This window comes from Pseudorca crassidens, chromosome 7 (genome assembly GCF_039906515.1).
Source record: "Pseudorca crassidens isolate mPseCra1 chromosome 7, mPseCra1.hap1, whole genome shotgun sequence".
Lineage (NCBI taxonomy): Eukaryota > Metazoa > Chordata > Mammalia > Artiodactyla > Delphinidae > Pseudorca > Pseudorca crassidens.
Genome location: NC_090302.1, coordinates 12048800 through 12076072, shown reverse-complemented (window position 1 = coordinate 12076072; position 27273 = coordinate 12048800). Strand labels below are relative to the sequence as shown.

The following is a 27273-nucleotide window of genomic DNA, read 5'->3' as shown; positions in this document are numbered from 1 at the left end:
TTAATGGAGGAAGGATAGCCTTTTCAACAAATGATGCTGGAGGAATTGGACATTCATAGGCAAAAAAAAAAAAAAAAGAACTTTGATCTATATCTCACATCTTATACAAAAAAACTAATTCAAATGGATCACAGACTTAAATGTAAAACTACAGAAAATCTTCAGGACATAGAGCTAGGTCTATAGTTCTCAGATTTGACACCAAAAGCAAGACCTGTAAAAGGAAACCTGAACTGGACCTCATCAAAATTAAAAACCTTTGTTCTATGAAAGACCCGGTTAAGAAGATTTAAAAAAAAAAAGCTAAAAACTGGGAGAAAATACTTGCAAACCATATATCCAACAAAAGACTTCTATCTAAAATATACAAAGAATGCTCAAAACTCAACAGTAAAAAAACAAAAACAAGCAATCCAATTAGAAAATGAGTAAAAGATGTTTCACTAGAAAGGACATATAGATGGCAAATAAGCACATAAAAAGATGTTCAATATCATCATCAGCCATCAGAGAAATACAAATTAAAGCCACAATGAGATATCACTGCATATTGATCTGAATGGCTAAAATAAAAAATAATTCATTGCAAAATAGTGGGAATGCAAAATAGTACAGCCACTTTGGAAAACCATTTGGTAGTTTCTTACAAAGCTAAGTACAGTCTCATACAATCCAGGAATCGCGCTGCTAGATATTTACCCAAATGAGTTGAAAATTTATGTCCACACAAATACCTGGACACAAATGTTTATAGCAGCTTTATTCATAATTTTCAAAAACTGGAAATAAGATGTCTCTCAATAGGTGAATAAATAAACAAACTGTGATATATCCACCCAGTGGAACATTATTCAGCAATTAAAAAGATCAGCTATCAAACCACCAAAAGACATGGAGGAAACTTAAATGCATATTGCTAAGTGAAAGAAGCCAATCTGAAACGGCTATATAAACATATAATTCCAATTACAGTCATCCCTTGGTATCCACTATGCTTAAGCCCATTGGGTTCCACATCTGTGGATTCAACCAACTGAAGACTGAAATTCCAAGGTTAATAAGCCACAGATATATGATATTCTGGAAAAGGGAAAACTATAGAGACAGGAAAACGATCAGTGGTTGCCAGGGGCTGGGGGTGGGGGAGGGATGAATAGGTAGAACACAGGAGATTTTTTTTTAGGACAGTGAAACTATTCTGTATGATATGGTGGATGTATATGTACTTGTGAAAACCCATAGAATGAACAACACGGAGAGTGAACCCTAATGTAAACTATGGACTTTAGTTAATAATGTACCAATATTGGTCTATCAATTTAACTACTGCAAGATATTAATAAAAGGGGGTACCAGTGAGGAAGGAAGATACATATGGGAACTCTGTATTATCTGTTCAATTTTCTGTAAACCTACAGCCGCCCTAAATAATAAAGTCTGTTAATTTTCCTTAAAAAACAGTAATAACATCAAATGCTGGTTAAGGTGTAGAGAAACTGAGCCACTCATACATTTCCTGGTGGAAATGTAATGCTACAGCCTCTCTGAAAAAGTACGGCAGTGTCTTACAAAACTATTATATTTACCACACAACAAAGCAATTGCACTCTTGGGCGTTAATCCCAGGTAAATGAAAATGTATACACAAAAACCTGTATACAAATGTTCACATCAGCTTTATTGGTAACAGCCAAAAACTGGAAACAATCTAAATGTCCCCCAATTAAACAAACTGAGACATACCTACCTACCATGGAATACTACTCAGCTATAAAAATGAACAAACTATTGATACTATTCAAACAACCTGGATGGATCTCAATGGAATTATGCTAAGTAAAAAAAGCCAATCTGAAAAGATTACATAGTATATGATTCCACTTTTATAACATTCTTGAAATGACCAAATTATACTGATGGATTATTAATGAATTTATTATTTCTTACGACAGCAAATGAATCTACAATTATCTCAAAAAAAGAAGTTTTTTATGCTCCAAAGATAAAGATATACTCTCCAAAATCAAATATTTCCTCTTGGGTGGGCTGACAAATTTCCCAGAGCAGTGGGTCTCAGCCTCAGGTGCACACAAGAATCACCTCTAAAAGTTCCGATGCTTAGGCAGTATCCTAGACCAACTCAATTAGACTCCCTCAAGGTGAAACCCAGGCATCTGCATTTTTTAAGCTCTCAGATAATTCCAAGGTGCAGTTAAGATTGAGCATTAGTATCTGCCAGAGTAAGAAGAGTCTTTTCAAAAGCAACCCTTTTTAGCATGCCAAGATTATTAACAAGTGTTAAGGACTGGCCATTAACAATTTGCTAAAATCTTAGCTACAAAAATCAATCCACTGATACATGGAAACTTTAACCCAAATCTCAACCAACTTCCAAAAACAGAAGACTCAAAGAATTAGCCCTAGAAAGACAACAGTTCATTATGGTATATTTTTAAATAACGTCCTTCCTTGGTAATGGAGTTTGAGTCAGAAGTTGAATTCTAGGTTCACTTTCATCTGTGAAACTTCTACAGATGTAAAAATGGAACTATTAATCTGGCTTTCCAAAATCTTTCAAGCAAAAAAGGTTACCATATTCCATTTAAGATTTAACGTAAAATCAATAGGAAGGGGCTTCCCTGGTGGCGCAGTGGTTGAGAGTCCGCCTGCCGATGCAGGGGACACAGGTTCGTGCCCCGGTCCGGGAAGATCCCACATGCCGCGGAGCGGCTGGGCCCGTGAGCCATGACCGCTGGGCCTGCACGTCCGGAGCCTGTGCTCCGCAACGGGAAAGACCACTACAGTGAGAGGCCCGCGTACTGCCAAAAAAAAAAAAAAAAAAAAAAAATCAATAGGAAGGATTTGAAACAATCTCATGACTTTCACAAATTTAACTACCTACACACAAACCATGAGAACAAGACACAGAACACGAAGCATTTCAAATGAAGTGCTCTTTTCCACTTGCATGTGAAAAAGCAGCAGTGGCAGCATCACACAAAAAAAACGATTTAAAACTAAATGTCACGCAGGAACACTAAACACACCCAAACAAACCCACATACCACATAATTTAACACATCCGAGTAGCAGTGTCTAGGAAATGGAATAGCATGGATACTGCAAGGATTTGGCAGACTGACGTAGAGAGATCCACATTTCCTTTGCCTTTAACTGCCTCTTACATTACCCAAATAGCTTTTGGTTTTAGGTTTGTTTGGAGGTTCGGGGTGGGGGTAGGGGGCGGGGAATTCCACTGTATAAATTATTAATTTAAAACAGATTCTCAGCCCAGGTAAATTAAGTAAAAACACAAGAATCCTATCCCATAACAGAATTCGACAGTTGTATGGTGCTTAAAACATTAAAGTGATAAGGTCATTTTTAAATATGTGTAATCTTTTTACAAGTTCAGAAGAACCACAAATTATGGAGCTACAAACCACCAGCTATTCAAAAGAAAATTGTAGCTTATAAAATATTGGCTGACTGCCAGTACAAATGAATTTTTTTCCCTCAAACCAGCTTTGTAAGCCACAATACTCTTTCAAATGTGACTATAACCATATTATTGAATCAAAGAGTAATTATTAGACAGTAAAGGTAAGTTAATTCTTGGCCTAAAACAAGCTGTAAAAATCCACAAACAAACTGTTCACCAACACAGCAAAATGTCACCTTGAAAATTTTCAATTCATTACTATTTTACCATAATTTCATCACGCAACTAAGTAAAAATAATTTTTTAAGTTTGGAATCCAAATACCAATCAATAACTTTAAAGGAGGAGAATAACCACCATCCAACTACCACCCTCCCCCTTAAAATAGTTGTCCATTGAAAAATAGCAAAATTCCCACTACAATCCCAAAATATTTCCTTAAAATTTACTGCCCAAATAGAAATGTAAAATTCACTTTGGAGGGCTTCCCTGGTGGCGCAGTGGTTGAGAGTCTGCCTGCCAATGCAGGGGACACGGGTTCGAGCCCTGGTTTGGGAAGATCCCACATGCCGCGGAGCAGCTAGGCCCATGAGCCACAATTACTGAGCCTGCGTGTCTGGAGCCTGTGCTCCGCAACGGGAGAGGCCGCGATAGTGAGAGGCCCGCGCACCGTGATGAAGAATGGCCCCCACTTGCCACAACTAGAGAAAGCCCTCGCACAGAAACGAAGACCCAACACAGCTATAAATAAATAAAATATAAAAAAAAAAAAAATTCACTTTGGAGACAGACGAGGGTTCAAATCCCAGCTACACAACTTCTTAGCTAGTAAGTACCTTGCTCAATTAACCATTCCAGGCCTCACTTTTTTCATTTATAAAACGGAAACACCACTACTCACCTCACAGTGAAACTGTTAAGATCTAAAGAAGCAACACATGTAAAGTGCTTAGCACAGTGCCTGAAAAAGTGATGAGCACTCCATAAATGGAGGCCAACATAGCTGAATTACTATATTCAAACAAAGGGACTAGTCAGAACACTCACACTATTGAGAAGTCTGATGTCTTATCTAAGGGGTACATTAGAGATAACCCTGAATTGAAAAAGCTGTAATAACAACAACAACAATAATAATAGCTGCCATATGAGTGCCTTCTCATGCTAGGCATTTTATAAATTTTTTAAAATCTTTTTAACACCTAATAAGGGAAGAACCAAGCACAAGGTGTACACAAGGTACTTTAGGCAACATTAAAATATTCCTGGAAAGTCTTGAGTGGAGATATTTACTGTGTATACCCATACATACATACTTTTGCCCCAAAGAAAGGGATCTGAATATTTTTCATTCTATTCTGAAAATATATATACATTCTAATATGTGTCAATAACATATTACTCATATCTAGTGTTCTTGGCACATTTTACTTCATCTTGTTTTCTTATTTATCAAATAGTTATAACTTTTCGATAGATGTCTGATAGATAACTAGTCCTACCCACATCACAGTGAATTAGTTATTTTTTAAAAAGACAAATAAGAAGCTATAAAAATACTGGAAAACATACAATCCTAAAAAAATAGGGTAACAACGTGAGAATAAAAATATAAATGCAATCTAATTTTGCAAGCCTAGATTAATTATTCTAAATGAATTCTCCAGTCTAGCCTGACATTATGACTATCTGAATAAGCACTACACTTTTCCCCCATAAAGACAATGGCCTCCTCTTTCTCTCACTTATTTTTAGATTTTCTTTTTTTTTGATGTGGACCATTTCTTAAGTCTTTATTAAATTTGTAGCAATATTATAATATTGCTTCTGTTTTTTGTGTCTTGGTTTTTTGGCCGTGAGTCCTGTGGGATCCCAGCTCCCCGACCAGGGATCGAACCTGCAACCCCCTGCATTGGAAGGCAAAGTCTTAACCACTGGACTGTCAGGGAAGTCCCTCCCTCACCTATTTAAAACTCATTCTACCCAACACTGTATGTCACACTTGTTACAGAGAACACTGCATTAGTTATCTTGTCATGAAATTGTATGTCTAACCTCTCTAGTTAGACTATAAACTACTGAAGAGAAGGAATCCATTTTCATAATGCATAGTAGTACCTTAACACAAAGTCTTATCTATAAAAAGCACTTAAATATTCAATGACCAATTCACTGCATTTCAAAATTAGGCCACTTCTTATTTCAAGGAAAAAGATAGTTTCTGAGACTTATACAACAATCCATTCCATCTTAATTCCCAGATTACCCATTATTAAGCAGCAGTCTGCAAATCTAGTCACTATCTTTAATTTACCAATTTGTCTAACTTAACTGTGATCCAGGAACCTCTGGAGGTCTTAAAGACCCTTTCAGGGGTCTACAAGGCCAAAAGTATTTTCACAGTAGTACTAAGGCATTACATGCCTTTTTAACTCTCATTCTCTCACAAATGTAGAGTTTTCCAGAGGCTACATAATGTACAGAGATATAACAAAATGAAATGCATCACATTTGGAAGCTCAACATAATTCAGTGAACCAACATTTTCCAAATGACCAATGTAACAATGTTACAAAACTATGTATGGATAAAGATCCATTCAAAATGCAGCAGATCAGGTACTTCCCTAGTGGTCCAGTGGTTAAGAAACCATCTTGCAATGCAGGGGATGCAGGTTCGACCCCTGGTCGGGGAACTAAGATCCCACATGCTGCAGGGCAAATAAGCCCGCGCGACACAACTAGAGAGAAGCCGTGCACTGCTTAATTAAGAGCCCGCGTGCCGCAACTAAGACCAGACGCAGCAGAAATATAAATAAATAATTTTTTTCAACAGATCAATAAATTTTAATGTGACAAAATATGAAAAGCTCACTGATCTGGATTCAAATTCCATTAAGAAACTACCATTTGTCAAGTTTTGGGGTTTTTTTTTTAATAAATTTATTTATTTTTGGCTGAGTTGGGTCTTCGTTGCGGTGCGTGGGCTTCTCTTGTTGCGGAGCACGGGCTCTAGGCATGTGGGCTTCAGTAGTTGTGTCTCATGGGCTTAGTTGCTCCAAGGCATGTGGGATCTTCCGGACCAGGGCTTGAACCCATGTCCCCTGCATTGGCAGGTGGATTCTTAACCACTGCGCCACTAGGGAAGTCCGAAGGGGAACTGGTATAGTATTAAAGAAGAATATCCACAATTATCAGAAAAGGCTATTAAAATACACCTCCCCTGTTTCAAATTCAAATCTGTGTGAAGCCAAATTCAACCAGAACAACATACCACAACAGACTAAATGCAGAAGCAGCTATTAGAACCCAGCTGTCTTCTATTAAGCTATACATTAATGAGATTTGCAAAAATGTAAAAGCAATGCCACTCTTCTTGCTAAATTACTTTGTGTTTTGGGAAAGAGTTATTTTTCATTAAAAATATATCATTTGCAGGAAGTGGGGGAAATGGGTAGATGTTGGTCAAAGGGTAAAAAGTTATCGTTATATAGGATGAATAAACCTAGTAATCTAATGTCAAGCCTGATGGCTATAGTTAATAATACTGTACTGGATACTAGAAATTTGCTAAGACAGTAGATTTCAGGTGGTCGCACCACCAAAAGAAAAAAAAGGTAACTATACCAAAGATGGATATGGTAATTAGCTCGACTACAATAATCATTTCAATAGGTATATGTTTATCAAAACATCATGTTGTGTACCTTAAATATATACAATTTTTATTTTAAACGAAGTCACCAATCAACATTTGTAGTATGAGAGAGAGAATTTATAACTGCACAGTAATAGTTCTGGAAGAATACATGCTAAACTCTTGACCACAGGGGTTGCAGTCTGTATATGACAGGAATTAAATAATTTCATTTTTTATTTTGATTCTATATTACTTTAATTTGCATGTATTACTTTTGTAATTTGAAACAAAAATTTAAAACCTAAAATCTTAAAAAATATACTTACACATATATAATTTAACATTTGTTACTTTTAAATGAATTAATAAATATATACATTTTTAGCTGATATAATTTCTAATAATATAAACTTCAACAGATGTAACTCATATAAGCAAGAAATCTTTGGGGTCCCTCAATAATTTTTAAGGGTGTAAAGGAATCTTAAGTTTAGTAAGTTTGAGAACTGCTAGCGTAACTACATGTAGGTTGATTTTGGTGTTCCCCATACTATGCCCATTTTCCCTGGGAAATGAAGACATTTCCCAGGAAAGAACCACATCAACACTGTACGACTCGGAGCAGCTCTTGAGCGCAAAATGAATTTTGCTCTCATTTTGCAGTAAGCAGCCCTCTTACAATGAACTACTACTTAGATTTTCAGTGAAAGGATTTGGCAAAAACATCAACCATTCTCACTGATTCCCATTTCATAAAGAATAATCACTTAGCCATACGACCTGTTTTAAGTAATCAAGAAAAACAGTACAACATAGCACACAGTACTTATTGAGTCCATAGCCTATGCCGGGTACTGTGCTTTACTTACATTACTTCATAATCCTCACAACCCTGCAAACAAAGTATAACAGGGCAGGAAAGAGACTCGGATGCACTTGACAAAGGTCATACTGTTAATAAATGGTGGAACCAGGACTCAAAATCAGGACTGTGCGACTCAAAGTCCAGTGTTCTCCCCACTCTACCAGGTTAGCTCATAACACTAGACTGGAAATTAGACCTGTCACCTGCTCTCTGCGTCCCTGAGCAAGTCGCAACTTCTCTCAGCCAGTTTTCTCATCTACAAGATAAAAGAGTAAGTCGAGCTGATCTCCGAAGTCCCCTCCATAACTGATATTCTTAGATTATAATTCATCACAACCTCAAGCCTACAGTTTAGAGTAAAAGGCCTTTTGTACGCTTTTCTGAACAACAGAAGCGAAACAAGTAATGGGGGAAGTAATGAGTAACATTAATAGACTAGGATATAGATTTTCATGCTTTAATACTAACAATCATCATAAAATATACTATAAACACTAAGCAGGCACTGTGTACCTCTTTCATTCCAAGCAACCAGAGCTTCCTTCTCTGACATAAGCTTGGGCATTCAGCCAGCAGACATCTCTGAAGGTGGTAAGAACCCGTTAGCATGCAACACACGAACACCTCAGTGAAGGATTGCTATGAGGAGCAAATGCCTCATCATTAGCTTGTATAGGGAGCACCATCTCTTCTATGAGGTAAATCATACAATAATCAATGGAGATATTGGCCAAGCATTTCTGAGGAAAGGAGGGTAAGCTGCAGGAAGCTGTGAAAACTGACACATGGCACTTCAACATAAAAAAACCCCAAAAAAACCAAGAAGAAATGTATTGATTGCAGAACAGTATACATTACGAGGTTTTACTGTATTTGCATTGCACTGATATTTGTCTAGGCTAGCAAAATTTAGACTTCTTTCTACAAAAACTACAATTTGAACACAGTTTAATGTGTGCCAGACACTGTGCTGAGCCCTTTAGAGACATCACTCTCTAATCCTACTCTGCAAAGTTGTGAGGTATTATATTCATTTTAAAAGGTGAGAGAAGGTCTTACAGCTAGTAAGTGGCAGAGAAAGGATTTGAAATCTGACCAATCCCAAAGTCTGTACTCTTTATGACATGTTTTTCCTGGTTCCAGAGAGAAAAAAACTCATCCCTTGGTCAAAGGAGAAAAATGATGTGTAATATTTGAGCCAAGTTAAAAGGGCATTTTTAAAAGTTTAAATAAAAAGTTTTTAAAAGCTTGAAATCCATTTATGTAAGTACCTACTGTTTAGATATTAGCAAAAGTCACAAGGTCACTGTCAAAAATCTATACTTCTTTGGACATCTATCAATACACTTAAACTCAGGACATCTGAGATGGCTGCTGTGGCTACAGCTTATATTCTTTTTATGCTCACATAACCTAAAAAAAAAATCTCTTTTGTCCAAAGTAGCCAGGAAGCTATCTTTTACATCCTTTTTACCCGAAATCCAGCATATCGAAGCAAATTACTCCAGTGCCTATTACTCAGGAGAAGTCACATCATTCAAAACACAGTAAAAAGTGACAAGGTGGGCTTCCCTGGTGGCGCAGTGGTTGAGAGTCCGCCTGCCGATGCAGGGGACACAGGTTCGTGCCCCAGGCCAGGAAGATCCCACATGCCGCGGAGCAGCTGGGCCCGTGAGCCATGGCCGCTGAGCCTGCGCGTCCGGAGCCTGTACTGCACAACAGGAGAGGCCACAACAGTGAGAGGCCCGCATACCACAAAAAAAAAAAAAAAAAAAGTGACAAGGTTTATGAGGTGACTTGCCACTTCCAGGGGAATAACTGAAAATTGGCCTACTAAAGTTCTTTCAAACTTTAAAAAAGATACAATTAGGGTTTTTTCCAACAGGGGCAAAAGTGTAATTACAAAATCCTTCAACACACACAATTTGAGTTATTCTTCTTTGGAAGTGAACAACCACTTTTTTAAAGTATCTTAAAATGGAAAGTCAATCAAGCTCCAATACTGTTATGACTAATCACTAATTACTCAAGCAAATCAACTTATAATTTTAAAATCAAATAACAATTCACTAAAAATAAATGGAAAGGAAAAAAGGAAATATAGAATTTCTAAGAACACATCTCAGTAGCTACAATGCAATTTCTTCTAATTGTTTATAATAATGTCCATTAAAGAGTTCCAAAGGTTATTTCCTATTTTGCTTTCCCCCTATGGAATATGGATATCAATTGGTCAGGAGAAAGTGGTTATTACTGCAGACACTAACAAGACCAGCAAACTCAACTCCCCTTCCCTTATACGCTGTCCTGCTAAAACAGTCTTGGTCCCCTAGGACCAGGGAAGATGATCCCTTCCATTTGCTGCTTTTTGCAAACTTTTGGAACCAAATAGACATGGATTCAAATCCCAAGTCCACAACTTAACAGTTAAGTGATTTCAGAGTTACTGAACAAAGCCTTAGTTTTCTTATCTGAAATAGAGAAACCTTTCTGAAAGGCTAGTGTGAAGATTAGAGATAATATGCATAATGCTTGTCTGCTATTAGTACTGTTAATCATTATGTGCCTGACACTTTCTTTGTAATGCTGCTGTTGTTTGTTAAGTATAATAACATCTACTACTAAATAGCATTAAAGATGATTCTCTTTATTTCTCATTGGCAAATCAGAGATGGGTGACCTCTAATACAAACCTGCTATTGTTGACCTGGTCATAGTAAAGATTTTTATTTTAATTGTTTAAAGATTTTTATTTTAATCACTTAAAAATTTTTCCAATTGCTTAATGGGTCAGGAGTTTCACTTTGGAGTGATGGAAATGTTTTGAACTAGGTAGGGTGGTGGTTGCTCAACACTGTGAACGTACTAAATTTTAGCCACCAAATTGTTCACTTTAAAATGATTGATCTAAAACTGTTAATTTTCAGAAGGAACAAGGAAAAAAATATCCTAATTGTTCCTACTGAACGTCATTAGGTGCCAGCAATGTGACAAGTTAAACTAAGTTTATTCAAAGTTTTCTGGTCTACATTTCTAATGCAGCAGCCTGAGACGGTGGAAGGAGCCCAAGCCTGGAGGTCAAGAAATCCACTTCTCATCCCAACTCTGCCACCAGTGAGGTGTGTGATTTTGGACAAGTGCCTTAGCCACTCGATGTATCTTGAGTTCTACATCTGTCAAAGAACAAAGCAAGACTAAAAGAATCTCACAGGTTCCTCACAAGATTAAGATGTTACATGTTATAGTCCTGGCAAACAAATTATGTGAAATAAAATTGCCTAGATTAAAAAAAATTACAATATGTGCTACATCTGCAAAATTAACTACAACATATATAATACAAACTAAAAGCCACCACACCTCCATTGGACTGAAAAATGTAAGTTATCCTAAATAGGAAAACTTTCTCATTTCAGGGTAATTGGGTCCTGTTGACTCCTATTTACTGGAAAACAAGAACAGGCTCCATAAGGATATTGCCAAAATCACATTCACTGACATGATGATCTAAGCACAAAGGAAGAGAATTCAGAGATGACTAATGTGGTAAGCTCAAGATCATTCTACACCAAGCTGGTGAACTGCAAGTTTTCAACTAACAAACTCAATGATGTCTTTTTATTCAACTATTTAAAAATCCATTAAGGGGACTTCCCTGGTGACACAGTGGTTAAGAATCCTCCTGCCAATGCAGGGGAGTTCGAGCCCTGGTCCAGGAAGATCCCACATGCTGTGGAGCAACTAAGCCCGTGCACCACAACTACTGAGCCTGCACTCTAGAGCCCTCAAGACACAACTACTGAGCCCACGTGCCACAACTACTGAAGCCCACATGTCTAGAGCCCGTGCTCCGCAACAAAGAGAAGCCATCGCAATGAGAAGCCTGCGCACCACAACGAAGAGTAGCCCCCACTCACCGCAACTAGAGAAAGCCCGTGTGCAGCAACGAAGACCCAACGCAGCCAAAAATAAACAGATAAATTTATTTAAAAAATAAAAATGCATTAAGTATAGAAATATAAATATCATGCATCATTAGCTAGCCTATAAATAAAAATTGTATACATTAATCAAAGTATTTTGCAAATAATTTTTTCCTATAAATAACCTTGGGGTCAAAAACTCCTCCTGCTACAAGGCTCTTTAAAAGGATATAAATCTAAAAGGACTTTATTCTGTTCTTGAATTTGCCTGGAATAGAAGCTAAATCCTCTGATATCTTCTGGTATTTTGTTAAGTCTAGGTTGTTAAAGAAATGTTTTGGCAACTAACACCTTAACTGCCATTAATTAGCATAGAGGGCTCGTCTTCCTCCAATACACCGCTAAGTCCTAAGGGAAAAAAGAGGGCTACGGCATGATCATGCAAACCTAAACCTTTTAACTCAAAGTGATCTCAACAAAGTGATCGAGGTAACTAGTTCGGAACTCCCATTCTGTTCTTTTCAAAGGGGTAAGACAGACACTCCTTAGATATCCACAGCCAGTGAATCAGCAGTAAAGGGACACTCAAAGGATAACATTTAGGTTGTATCAAGCTGCTGAAGTGCTTTAAAGCAGCTTATCTAACAAACTTAGTGAAACAAGTGGAGCCACTTACAAATCAAAAGAAAAGTTTGGATGACTTATCAGAAGTTTCCCAAATCAATTATCTAGATTCAGACCTCAATAATAGATTCAGAATTGAATCTTACTTCTCTTTCTGCCAATTAGTTGTATCAAAATGAAGGCATAGGGGCTTCCCTGGTGGCGCAGTGGTTGGGAGTCCACCTGCAGATGCAGGGGACACAGGTTCGTGTCCCGGTCAGGGAGGATCCCACATGCCACGGAGCTGCTGGGCCCGTGAGCCATGGCCGCTGAGCCTGCCCGTCTGGAGCCTGTGTTCCGCAATGGGAGAGGCCACAACAGTGAGAGGCCCACTTACGGCAAAAAAAAAAAAATAAAAAAATAAAAAATAAATGAAGGCATAGAGCCACAGATGCACATCCTTTATAAAAAGATTCTTGACTTACTTTCTATCAGAACAATAATCACCTGGTGTCACCACCACACCTGCAAACTCAATACCAAAACTAAACTAAACCTGTCCCTGATCCCACCTCTCCTGGCTTCCCGACTTCTCTTCAGGACACCCCAGCCGGCCTGTCAACTAAGCTTGAAACCTTGTAGACTTGGAGCTCAGTCCTCACATCCAGTTACCAAGTTTCGTCAGTACCAAGGCATTCTTTTTATACCCACTTGCACTACCTTTATCACTTTTTTCCTCAAACTGTTACAACAGCATCTTAATCAGTATGTGTTCTGGCCTCTTTTCACATAAAGTTGTCAAATTCATAAAGGTAGCTCTAATGTCATCCCTCCACTCTTGCTCAATCAAAACCTTTCACTGAAGCCTCACTGTCAACAGAAAAAAGTCTGAATTCCTCATTCTTACATTCAAGGCCTCTATCAGTGACTCCAATATTCCACTCCAAACTTACACTCTACCAATTTCCTTCATATTCCCTTATCTTTAATTAAGTGAACCACTTGTTCTTTTCCATAGAAATGTTGAGCATTCTTATTTTGCCTACACAGTTCCCTCCGTATGGAATTCTCTTCTGCATTATCTCATAATCTAATCCCACTTTTTCCTGTGACTCAGCACAGGTACCACATACCACATCCTCTCTTAAGTCTCTCCCTTATTCCCCTTAGCAGAAATAATTCCTTGCTCTTCTAAATTTCTGGACCATTTTAAGTACTTACTTTAAAAAAAATATTACAGATATCTCAAAATCATACCATCACCTCCCCTCATAGACCGTAAGCTCTTAAAGTTCAGGGTCTATGTTTTATCTTTGTATCCCCCAATGCAACTAGCATAGTACATAACAAGTACTCAAAATTATAACGAATAAATAATAAAACCTATTAGCAGTCTGAAGAAAGGATATTCAGAAGAATCAGAAATACATCAAAAAGACATCAAGGTGCACAGTATTCCATAGGAAAAACCAAAATTCCAACTAAACACTACAACTATAATATCCTTTACCAAAGTAATAGACTACAACTAATAAAAGAATAGTTCACTGAACAAATACTCAAGTGCCTTAGTGCCAGGCACTATTCTAGATGCTTTAGAATCTACAGAACACAAAACCAACATTAATCCTTGCCTTTATGGAGCTTAAACACTAGTGAAGGGGAAAAAGCAATAAACAAAATAAGCAAGGAAAATATACTATAAGTTAAATGGTTTCAGTGGTATGCAGAAAAAGAGGCTGGGAAAAGGAGGCTAGGGAGGGCCAGAAACGGATGAACTGCCATTTTAACAGAGTGGGAAGGAAAGGCCTCACTGGAAAGGGGAGATACGCACAAAGACCTGAAAAGGATGGAGCCACGCATGTATCTGAGAAACAGCATTCTAGGCAGGGCAAACAGCAAATGCAAAGGACCTGAGACAGGAATACGCCTGGCACGTTAAAGGAACAAGAGGAAGGCCACTGTGGTCAGAATGGAGTAAGCAAAAAAAAAAGAGGTCAGAGAGAAAAGAAGGGGGACTTCCGTGGCAGCACAATGGTTAAGAATCCGCCTGCCAATGCTGGGAACACAGGTTCGAGCCCTGGTCCAGGAAGATCCCACGTGCCGCAAAGCAACTAAGCCCGTGCACCACAACTACTGAGCCTGCACTCTAGAGCCTGCGAGCCACAACTACTGAAGACTGCGTGCCTAAAGTCCACGCTCCACAACAAGAGAAGCCACCACAATGAGAAGCCGTCACTCACCGCAACTAGAGAAAGCCCACGCACAGCAACAAAGACCCAATGCAGCCATAAATAAACAAACAAACAAACAAATAAAGAGGAAAGAAGGGATCCAATCACTTACAGCCTTGATAGGACTTGACCTTTTACTCTGAAAAAGATGGGAAATCACTAAGGGTTCTGACCAGAAGGAGACAAAAACCTGACTTACCTTTTTAAAAGGATCATTCTTGCTACAGTATTGCAAGCAGACTATAAGGGGGCAAAAGCGAAAAGAGCTACTGCAGTAATTCAGAGGAGCTGATGTAGACTCAACTCAGTAGACGTGATGAAAAGTGGTCAGAGTCTGGATATATTCTGAAGAAAGGACTGGCAAGATTGCCTGGTGGGTCAGATGTGTGTGAGAGGAAGAGAGTCAAGGATGACTCCAAGTTTTGGCCTGAGCAACTAGAAAGTCGGAGGAAATTGCTATTTACTAAGATGTGGAAGACGACAAGAGGGGCAGAGGAAATAGGGAGTCTGATTTAGGACAAGTTCAGTCTGAGATGTCAATGAAATATGTAAGTGGAGGTATCAAAATAGGCAGTAACCTGGAGTTTCAGATAAAAATTTTGGGAGTCATCAGCACACATATGGTATTTAAAGTCATGAGGTTGAATGAGATCACCAAGAGAATGAGAATAAAGAGCAGAGATCCCATGGGGCAGTCCAATATTAAGAGGTAGGAGTAATGAGGAAGAACCAACAAAGGAGACTGAGAAGAAGCCAAGGAGGTAGAAAGAACACCAGCAGAGTGTGGTGTCCTAGAAAGCAGAGCATAAAGTATTTCAAGGAAGGAGGCATCTACTGTGCCAAATGCTGCTAAAAGATCAAGTAAAAATTAAACTTGGTAGTTTTGACAACAGCAGTTTCAGTACGGTGATGGAGTTAAAGTCTCACTGCAGTAGGTTCAGGAGAAGACAGGAAAACTGTAGATGAGTAGAAACAACTTTTTCAAGAAGTTGAGAAATTGGGTTGTAGCTAGGAGAGACAGTGTGGTCAAGAAAAGGTCATTTAAAAAAATAATAGATTAAATAATAGCATATATATGCTGACTGGAATGAGCCTGTAGACAGGAGAATAATGATGTTGCAGGAAAGAAGGAAGACGGACATGATTTCAACTGCTAACAGAATTTCACCAGAAGAGTCAAATAGCTCAATGATGAGAAATTTCACTAGGTTAGTGGGCAATAATTTCAGAGTACTGTTATTCTTTGGGATATTCAAGAAGGGAGGAGGGCAACCCATAATTCTAATTCACATGCCATAGGAGGCTGGGCCATTTACTGAGAAACTTCATGTTAGGCATTTTATGTGTTATTTCATTTAAGCTCAAAATAACTTCATGAGGTATTATCTTTATGTTACAGATAAGGAACCAGAAGCTCAGAGAGCTAGTAATTTGATTAACACACAAAGCTGGTGAGTGGTAGAGCTATGTTTCAAATTCAGCTCCTTCTAAGTATTAGATAAAGAATTATTGTTAATTTAGAGGGTTAAAATAGTTTTGTGGGGTTTTTTTTGAGGTTCTTATCTGTTAGAAATACACACTAAAGTATTTATGGATGAAAGTGTATGATGTCTAAGATATGCTGTAGGGGCTTCCCTGGTGGCGCAGTGGTTGGGAGTCCGCCTGCCGATGCAGGGGACACAGGTTCGTGCCCCGGTCTGGGAGGATCCCACATGCCGCGGAGCGGCTGGGCCCGTCAGCCATGGCCGCTGAGCCTGCGCCTCTGGAGCCTGTGCTCCGCGACGGGAGAGGCCACAACAGTGAGAGGCCCGCGTACTGCAGGGAAAAAAAAAAAAAAGATCTGCTGTAAATACTCCAGCAAAAACAACAACAAAAATTGTTAATGAGAGACCGATGAAACAAGAGCAACAAGATGCTGGTAATTGTTGAAGCTAGATGACGGGTACATGGACGTTCACCGTACTGTTCCCTTTTATGTACATCTGAAAATGCCATGATAAAAAAAAAAAAAAATCCAGGTCCTCTGAGTCAAATTGCTCATTACTTCAAAGCCTGTCCTTAATTTCTACTCAAACCTCCTTTCAAAGAAAGTTATGTGCTTCACAGCTTACAAACAATTTTCTTATCTTCTTTAATCCTCACTATAATTCTGTAAATTAGGGGTTTTATTCCAATTTTATACACGAGGAAAGAGATCTATGACTAGTAAACAGCAGGATCAGACCTCTGAGCCAAGTCTTTTTGTGTCAAAAACATTCTTCTACTACCCAATAGAGCAATCGATGTTGCACTAGGGTCACCTCTGGGCATACCTGTAAGGAGAGTCCACCCAAGTGCTAGCCCTTTCCCTCAGATTCAGTGCTACTGCATAATCCTAGGACCCTGAGTTTCCTAAGAAAGAAGCATTATTCCAGGTAGCCCTTAAAAAGCCTTGTACTCAGGTGCTTGACTAAAAGAGGCAGGAGGCAGGTTTCAAATTTCTGCAGCCATCAACCTTCCTTGCCAAATTTGGGGACTATCAGGAATTTGATATACAACTTCTGAAAGGGTGTTCTGAAAGCCTGCTTATCTCTGCTCCAGGGTCAACTCTTCTTGCCTCCATTTCTTCAAATGTAATACTCTGCTGTTCACCTACACAACTATCATAGGGACCAAAGTCCAGGTATGTGAACCCTGAGCTCTAAACATAAACAACACTACTAAACAATATTGACCAATTTCAAAAGCCAATTTTGTGTAACTCCACAACACTTACCACAAAGCTGGCTTATCAGAAAGCATCACAGTTGATACTTATTTTTAAGATACATCTTTTAAAAAGCCTCATCACTGCTATTTCTGATATCTGTCCTCCCATGCTAAACTTGACGTTATAAGCATATTTAGAGCTTACTTCAAAAACAACCGAAAGGGACTTCCCTGGTGGTCCAGTGGTTAAGAATCCGCCTCCCAAAGCAGGGGATGCGGGTTCGAGCCCTGGTTGGTGAACTAAGATGCCACATGCCATGGGGCAACTAAGCTCACGTGTGGCAACTACTGAGCCTGAGTGCTGCAAACTACAGAGCCCACACGCTACTAGAGAGAAGCCCGTGCCACAAAGAGCCCGCGCGCCACAATGAAAGATCCCACATTCCCCAACAAAGATCCTGCATGCTGCAACAAAGATCCCACGTGTCACAACTAAGGCCCAATGCAGCCAAATAAGTAAATAAATACATTTTTAAAAACAAAAGCAACCGAAAATATGTATACCAAGGGCACTACATGTTTATTCTCTCCAGCTGCTAACCTACACTACCAAAATTGCAACACCTTTCCCCTCTAGTTCACTAACTTTGCTAACTAAAACTGAGCTGTCCAGAGTTAAGTCAAGAGCCACCCAGTATCCAGTAGTTCCATTAGGTTAAAATGTAGGTTGCCTAAGCTCTATAAAAGCCTAATCACTGCATGATTAGATGCAATGTTTGAGGAGTTTCAGACTTACTTGGAATTATAAACATCATAAGAATGAACTGCCTTGGGACTTCCCTGGTGGCAGAGTGGTTAAGAATCCACCTGCCAATGCAGGAGACACGGGTTCGAGCCCTGATCTGGGAAGATCCCACATGCCACGGAGCAACCAAGCCCTCGCGCCACAACTACTGAGCCTGCGCTCTAGAGCCCGAGAGCCACAACTACTGAGCCCACATGCCACAACTACTGAAGCCCGTGCACCTAGAGTCCATGCTCCACAACGAGAAGCCACTGCAATGAGAAGCCTGCACACTGCAATGAAGAGTAGCTACTGCTCGCCACAACTAGAGAAAGCCTGCGCGCAGCAACGAAGACCCAACCCAGCCAAAACTAAATAAACAAATAAATAAATTTTTAAAAAAAGAATGAACAGGCTTCCCAGGTGGCGCAGTGGTTGAGAGTCCGCCTGCTGATGCAGGGGACACGGGTTCGTGCCCCGGTCCGGGAGGATGCCGCATGCTGTGGAGCGGCTAGGCCCGTGAGCCATGGCCGCTGAGCCTGTGCGTCCGGAGCCTGTGCTCCGCAACGGGAGAGGCCACAACAGTAAGAGGCCCATGTACCGCAACAACAAAAAATAATAATAATGAACTGCCTTCATCTTACCTTTTAGAAACAAAACACTACCCAGCTGTCTTAAAATATACTGATTTTTAGTTAGGCTGACTAAACACAGGTAACCAAAATTACGGACTCCATTTTCACATTAAGGGTCAATCTATCTAGGGAAGGACGTGTTCTTTACTCAAAACAATATTATTGAGCCCTACTAAGAAATCTCAGGTCTGGCACAAAACATGCCTTTGAGCCTAAAGCCAGCACATGTTTGCTGACGTAAACTGACAAAACAGGTAAGCATCATAAAAAATAAATAAAAATCTACACAGAGTCTTTAGGACAATTACTTTCTGCTTTAGGTCAATGGTATTAATATCGTTAAATTCAACTCATAAACAAAATGCTGATCTAACCAACTGGATATCATGAAAAGCCCTGGCACCTGGAAAACTGCAAAGAACAGGAAATTCTGCAGGTGCAGTAAGAAACTACACCTTATCCATGACCCAGAAATGCCTTAGAATTTGTCACACAACCTGCTGCAGAATTCTCACTTTTCAAATGGAAATGAACCATGAAGTCACACAACCCAAAGCTGTGATTTAATTATTGATATAATCAACTGCACCCTTTTGAGTTGTGCTAAAGTTAACTAAAGAAAGCAGATGTTCTACACAGTGTTAGTTATGTCATAAGTTAAGAGAATTTGAATATCAAATAACTAAAATTTAGGACTGCCTTCATTCACTCCACAACACACATATTGTTGAGACAGACACCATACTTCTCAAAAATGATACACTTAAAGGACCCTCAGGACAAGAAATAAAAGACATGAAGGTGAGAGACCAGGTCATTTGGTCACCTCACTATTTAATGCAAGACCTAAAAGTTAAAGATTTGCAGGTCTTTCAGGCTCAAACCATTTAAATATTCAGCTCACCATTAATCTGGTCTCATTACTTTATTCCTTTCTGTTTTAACTGACGTATAAATTTAACTTACATCTCTCAATAAACAGTTTTCTAAAATTAAACTGAATTATGAAGCCTCTCATAATTACCTGTCAGAAAGTTTTTCTACAGCTGAACAAAATTTTTAAAACAACCAATTTTCCAATAAAAGGGTCTATGCAAAACAAATGAAAGCAGAAGAGCAGTAAGATGGGTAATGGTGTCCAAACATGTTATAAAAGAGAGTAAACTATTAAGAATATATCAGCTAGCACAGAAAGACTATCAGAGCTGGGTATTACCAAGCTCAAGCAAATTAATGCCTAATAAAGCAACTTACTATTTACATTTTTGCAATGTCAATCAGGACCAGATCTGGAGGCTTTTTACAACTAATAAACCAAACACAACATTAAATAAACATTTAAAAATCATTCCTGGGACTTCTCTGGTGGTGCAGTGGTTAAGAATCTGCCTGCCAATGCAGGGGACATGGCTTCGAGTCCTGGTCCAGGAAGATCCCACATGCCGCGGAGCAACTAAGCCCATGCGCCACAACTACTGAGCCTGAGCTCCAGAGCCCACGAGCCGCAACTACTGAGCCCACGTGTCACAACTACTGAAGCCCACTCGCCTAGAGCCCGTGCTCCACAACAACAGAAGCCACCGCAATGAGAAGCCCACACACCGCAACGAAGAGTAGCCCCTGCTAGCCGCAACTAGAGAAAGCCTGCGCGCAGCAACGAAGACCCAATGCAGTCATAAATAAATAAATTTTAAAAATAAATAAATAAAAATAAAATGAAAATCACTGCCCCTCAAATAGAGCATAACCTGTCAATGGGCTTGGAAATGTGAAATGGATAGGTAATTATTTGCTAACTAAAACTTAAAAAAGGAAAAAGTATGCAATAGATCTGAAAAAGGAGGCTCAATGCCACTAGAAGAAGCGATAGTCCCATTTTTCTGTTCAAGTCACTCAGAATTAATCAATTTTCTGCAAAAAACATAGGGAAATTATATTATTCCTGATTTAAAAATTGAATTCACTGAGTGAGAAAAGTACTCTGTGTCTGGAAATTCATGCTTAGAACTCAGAATGTCTCTCACAAGTTTCTGCTTGACTCAAGAATTCAAATCAGCAACAATACTCAGCTGCAGAAATGAGCCAGGAAAGATATGTAGACAGTAAAGAATGAACAAACTTCAATTTGCAGATATCTCTGATATTCACATAAGTTTCATCTCTATCCAAGTTTCTCATTACAAATTAACCCACCTAACGCCAAACTCTGAAGTACTAATTATTATTTGACCAGGCTAAAAGGAAAAAAAGAACCAAAGAAATAACATCTATTACCCCTATTTACATAGTCCTAATCTTCGTGAAAGGTTTAAACTTGTTTTATATAAACCATCTCAATTCTCATGGGAGATAGATAAAGAGTCAGGTTTCTGGAGGAGAAACAAGCACAAAGGGATTAAGTATCTTGTCCAGCAAGTCACCAGTGAAAATAAAACCAGACCCAATTATTTAGCCTACAAAGTCTACACAACCTGCTTTCCTTGGTTCATAAACTTAGGATAATATTTTAAAGTGCCTACAAATTATCCCAAACCATAGAACTTCACGGAACAATACATATAATCAGAACACTATGCCAGAATTGAGTATTCTGAACAAGAAAGTACTGCTTGCGCCAAATCAATGAAATGAACCAACACAATGGACTTTAAAAATACAAGGAGGAAACAATAGTTATACGGGAGAGAATTTTCAAAGGTCACTCTATTCATCTTATATCTTACTGCTCAAATTATCTGCCAGGAAGCCAAAGGGGTCAAACATGATCCTTATAATTATATTCAACACATATATAAAATCTCAAAATACCGCTAAGAGTTTCAAACAAAGCCATTTATATTTTAAAAACTTTGCCCTCCAAAAATAAAATCTTATAGCAATGTCTTTAGAGCGTTACTTTGCTGCCTTCATGATACGCTTCAGTATACACTTCAAATTTGAATTTTAAAAATGATTAGCTTCCAGTTTATTTTTAAAATATTTATATTTACAGATACAGATTACTTAAAATGTGGTGTTCTGCTCAGCTCTCATTATGTTTAGGCAAGATTCCCACTTCCACTCAAACTTATTATTTGAACTTACAATGGCTGCATTATTCAAACTTAGAATTTAGATACTTCCTAAATGGATAAAAGAAGAAAACTAATCAACCCAGAAAGCTTCCCAAGGTACCAAAGAGGACCTTTTATTTGAGATCATACTAGGTACCACATTATACAATACATGAAGCCCACAAAGCAATAATTGAAGTTATCTCTGCAACATGATGAAATCATTTTTTTTGCAAAATCTGACAAGACTGAATTTTCAACTGTCAAAAGGGAAATCGTTTTCCAAGATTGTAGAAAACCCTGCTTACCGAGGCAATCTCAAAGCAGTTTCCTTAATCCTTCCAAATCCCAAAGAATCTAACACAAGCCACAGAACACTGAATGAGACCTGCTGAAATGTCTGTGCTCAAACCCCTAAAGGTTATTCCATATGTCCACACAATCCATGAAGTCTTTCCTAAATAAAGCTAACACTGCACTCCTCAACTCAAATTAAAATACCAGAAAATCCAAAAGCCTCTAACTAAATTTTACATGAACTATTTGGGGATAAAAGCTGACAACAAAGGATCTGTTATCTGCACCTTGAAGAGCCATAGAACTCCATTCCTGCCACTTTCAGAAGCTGAATGTACATTACCTCTGTCTGCCTCTAGCATGGGACTCAGATATTACATCACTCAAATGCCTGAAAACTGCCCTATTACCCAGAAAGCACCAGGGTACCTGAGACACTGCACCAAGGTATCCCTTCCTCCCTCTGATACATAGCCCTCAAACACGCTGGGCCCTGCTCTCTTGCAGTATCTTCACAAAGACATCTGCCCTTCACCTGCTGCAATTCTGTTTCTGTTCACTCTTGGTGTACTCCTCTTGACTCTGTATGCCTCTTCTATTTGCCCACTCATCTGGCCAATGCACTAGGACGATACTCCACCACACAACTCCTCCAAATTTGGGAGTGTGTACTCAGGTCTCCCTTAGCCCTTCCCCATTCACTGGGTTCTGGAACTAAAATCAGGCTTCACGATCTCTCTGATCCTAGAAGCATGAACTTTCATATATGGTAAAGGGCTTTATGTTCTCCATTTTCCAGTACCATCATTCCGGGATCCACACACACAACCCCACACACTCTCCAGTTCCTGTGAAGGTCAGAATTTAATCCCCTCCTCTTTAGTTTCTTTTTTTTCCAACTTCTACACTCCGCTCTTCTGTATACTTACAGTGACCTAAAAAACTGTGGCCCTTTTAATCTCTCAAGACCCCAAGTTTTCCAATCTCTCTCCACACTTCAGGACCCGCTCTTTCCATACTCTTTTGAAGCAATGTGATTTCCTAATTCTCTCCAGCCTGAATACTCACTTCCTGCTCTAAACCTGGGCCTCCTACTTCCCCACCACTGCCCCAATCCAATACACAACCTACCCCTTTCTAGTAACAGACATGTCCACACACATCCCCACCTTACCCTTTCCTTACCCCACTACAGGCACTACGCATTCTTCTACATCCTCTACCCAAAGATATCCTGTCTTCCCCCTTTCCTTCCCTTTATTCCCTACCTACCTCCTTCCCTCTACCAGACAAAATCTAGCCCCCCAAACCCATGCTTCCCTCCCTGCACATATTGTATACTTGTCTTCAAACCTATCCCCTACGCATCCCCTCTACTGATTTCCCTCCCACACACTCCACCCCCCCTTTCCTTGTCCCCAACTTCCCTCCACACGTGCTGCCCCAGAAACATTTCCTTCCATCTGCTCCCCCTCCCCACCTCACCTGCCACTCGAAGAACATCTCCCTCCCCCCACACCTCTGGCCCTCCACCTCACACACACTCCACTCCACCTGTCCCCTCCAAGGTCTCCCCAACCCCGAAGTCCCCTCTCTCGCTGCTCCCCCACCTTCATCCATACTTCCTTCAAGAACACCCTCCAGGGACTTCCCTGGTGGTCCAGGGGGTAAGACTCCACACTTGCAATGCAGGGGAACTAAGATCCCATATGCCATGTGGCATGCCCCCCCCCCCAAAAAAAAGAACACCTTCCATTTCACTCACTTGTCCTGTTCTTCGCTAAATGCCCCGACATCTCCTCTCCATCCCCATCACTCTCTCCCACTGTCCCCACTTCTCTGTCAAACCCCTCAAACTCAGACCCTGATCCAAATGCCCTCCCCCTTCTGCCCTCTACTCATCTCCCCTGAGCACGGCTACCAGAGAGATACCTGCCTTCTGCCCTCACATGCTTTCCCCTGGCAGGGCCCTTCTATCCAGCCTCAACACCCTCCTGCCTCCCTCCTGGCCAGACACTGCCCTCACACCTCTCACAGGTCTCTTGAAGCCTCTGGGCCTATCCTCCCGCACCTCCTGCCTGAACACCTCACCATCACTCCAGAGACCCCCCCCCCGACACCCTCCTTCCCCGCCAACCCTTTCCACGCTCACCCTGCCACACTGTCCCCGAGCCGGACACCTCCGCATTTCCCTTCACATTTGTCCGCGGTCTTCCTGATTATCTTGCCCCCAGTCCCTGTCCCTCGCACGCAGCCCCGGCCGGGACATCGCCTCTTCCATGACTCCCCTGAATCCCCAGTCTTCTCCTTCCATTCCCATCACACTCGCCCCTGCCCTCCCCAAGCCTCCCTCACACCCTCCCGAACCCCCACGGGCTGCCCCCCATTCGCCCGACCGCCCTCCAGCCCTTCCGCGCTCGCCCCGGCCCCCATGGGTCCCCAGAACCTGCCTGAAGGCCCTCAGCCTCCACTGGGCCGGATCCCTCACCCTTCCTTCTCCCCCAAATCTGCCCACACCCTCCACCCGCCCCCGCGCAGTCTCTCCCCCAGCCCCTGCCCCCAACGTCCTCCAACACCTGCCCAGAACCCTTCGTCCTCTATCCCACCCAGAGCCCCCGGTGCCAGGTCCCCCCACACTGCCCACGCCCTCCCTTCGCTCGGGGCCGGGACGCTGTGCCCCCCAAAGGTGAGGAAGGCTGCCAGCTGCCCTTGCCCGAAGCGGCCGGGGTACCGCAACTGCGGCGGCGGCGGCCGCCACAATGCCGGAGCCACGGGGGCCGGGATTGCTCCCCGCTCTCCGCCCCGGCCGCCGCTGCCGCCACCGCCGCCGCTGCTAAGGACGCACAACAAACAATGCGGGGCCCGGGCCGGCACCGCCAACCGCCTCAACCGCCGCCTTAACCGCCGCCCGCCCGGGACGGCCAGCCGCGCAGGCGCCTGCCCCTCCGCCGCAGCCTACCCGCGCCGCCGCGCTCTGCCCGCTCCCGGTCCCCGCTCCCGCTCCGCCGCCGCCGCCACCTCGTCCGCCTGCGTCTCCGACTCCTCAGCCCAGCGGCGGCGGCTGCGGCGGCTGCTGCCCTGGTGGCGCTCGCGGCTCCGGTCTCCGTTTCGGCGGCGGCGGCGGCGGCGGCGGCGAGCACGTGACGCATCCGAGGGCGCCCATTGGCCGGGCCGGGGGGCGGGCCCCGCGGCTGCTGGGAAACGGAAAGCCCGCCCCCTCGCTCGCCGCGCGCCCCCTCCACGCGCGCTCTGCCGCACCTGAGAGCGCCTGCCAGCGCCCGCCGCCGCCGTGCCGCGCCACCGCCTGCGCCAACTGCGCACCTGGGAGCGCGCAGGGAGCACACGCTGGTGGCGGCCGCATGCACCTGCGAGCGGACGCTTACGTAAACTGCGTCCCCGCCTTCCTCCCAGCGCCTGGCCCCCTCCTGCTGCAGCACCTGAGCCCCGCTGCGCTAGCGGCGTAACTGCTGCGGAGCGGGGACGAGCTGCGCAGGGAGGCGAGCGAAATGCACGGAAACTTCGTAACTTCCGAATCTGGGAGCGGCTCCCGGCCGCCGCCGGGGCGAGCCGGCCTTTCCCGCCCAGCGCCCCAGTGCTCGGTATCCGCCAACTCAAGTAGTTACGCAAACGGAGTAGGTGCCATAATGCCTCTCCAGGTGGAGGAGGGGGAGCCCAGTGAGCTTTGACTAGTTAAAAGGTTGGAACCCAGCTTCCACACCTCCTACACCAACCAGCTGTGTGACCTTGACCAAATTACAGAACCACTCATCCTCAGTTTCCTGGTCCGGCAAGCTGGGACAATAATTCCGATTTAGGAGCTGTTGGAGGGATAGATAAAAGACAATAGGTGCGAATTCTCCTAGCACATTGCAGTTTAGTCAGCAACCTCCTCTCCTTCTCCCACTCTTCATGGACCTCCCTGGGACTGAGTTGGGGCCAGAACCTCTCTGACCTCCTTAGAGTTAGGTCAGACTTTGGCTGAACCCCTGCCCAGCCTGTGCTGGGGAAGAAATGAAGGTTTGCTTTTTATTTTACGTTCACTATCCCGGCACCTTCTTGGTACCCAGCATTCTGCCAGCGAGGTGGGCCCCTACTACTGAGTACCTCATGCATGACAGGTGCTGTACTGGGGGCTGGGATGCACAGGTGAATGAGATAGGTCCTTGCCCTAAAGGAATTCCCAGCCTAGGATGGAAATGACCTGACCACACAGAGCCAAGGCTTGGAGAGCTGGGGGTACGGGAGGGATCTCCCACAGCGGCTCCATTCAGGGCGTTTCCATCTTTCTAACATACTAGGCTCAAATATTTTAACAGCTTTGCTTCATTCACAGGATAAAGTGTAAACACCCTAACTCAACTTAAAAGGCTTTGATGGGCTTCCCTGGTGGCTCAGTGGTTAAGAATCTGCCTGCCAATGCGAGGGACATGGGTTACGAGGGACACGGGTTAGAGCTCTGGTCCGGGAAGATCCCACATGATGCAGAGCAACAAAGTCCGTATGCCACAACTACTGGGCCCGCGCTCTAGAGTCCACACGCCACAGCTACTGAAGCCTACATGCCTAGAGCCTGTGCTCCACAACAAAAGAAGCCACCACAATGAGAAGCCTGTGCACTGCAACTAGAGAAAGCCCACACACAGCAAAGAAGACCCAATGCAGCCATAAATAAATATATTAATTAAATACATTTTTTTTAAAAAAGGCTTTGATGATCTGGCCTTAAATTTCAAGTTACACGCCCTTGCCTTTACCCCCTCCTCAGGCCAACTTGACCCTCCAGTTACACTGAACTTGAGAACTGTGGTTGACATAATATGGCACTTCTGAGCCTCCTGAGTCAAGTGCTAGGCCCCAAATCCTTTTCTATACCCTCTCCCCACCTCCAACCACCATACCTTTCTTTATCCTCCTGAAAAACTCCTTGGTGTTCTTATCAGTCAGCTCAGAATGTATTCTCTGCAGAACTCCTTGGCTGCCTTCAACACATTGCCTAAACTCCCACTGCTTTGCACATAGCCCCATGAAACCATGAATTCTTATAACACTAGATTGTAGTTTTTTTGCTGTCTGTCACCTCCCTGGACTGTAAGCACTTTGAGGACAGCGT

At 42.0% G+C, this 27273-nt stretch overlaps 1 protein-coding gene across 9 annotated transcripts in view; it reads right to left on the bottom strand.

Moving 5' to 3' along the window:
- STRBP (spermatid perinuclear RNA binding protein) overlaps positions 1-25282 on the bottom strand; it is a 134712-nt gene extending 109430 nt beyond the window's left edge. For 6 of the 9 annotated variants that reach the window (XR_010944863.1, XM_067743376.1, XM_067743371.1 and 3 more), the window contains exon 1: positions 25123-25281. The gene's annotated coding sequence lies outside the window, so the exon portion shown is untranslated. Of the gene's footprint in view, positions 1-24315; positions 24337-25122 lie in introns of those variants that run through there. The other 3 variants (XM_067743378.1, XM_067743372.1, XM_067743374.1) reach the window with 3 other exon arrangements.
- Positions 25283-27273: the final 1991 nt, after the last annotated feature.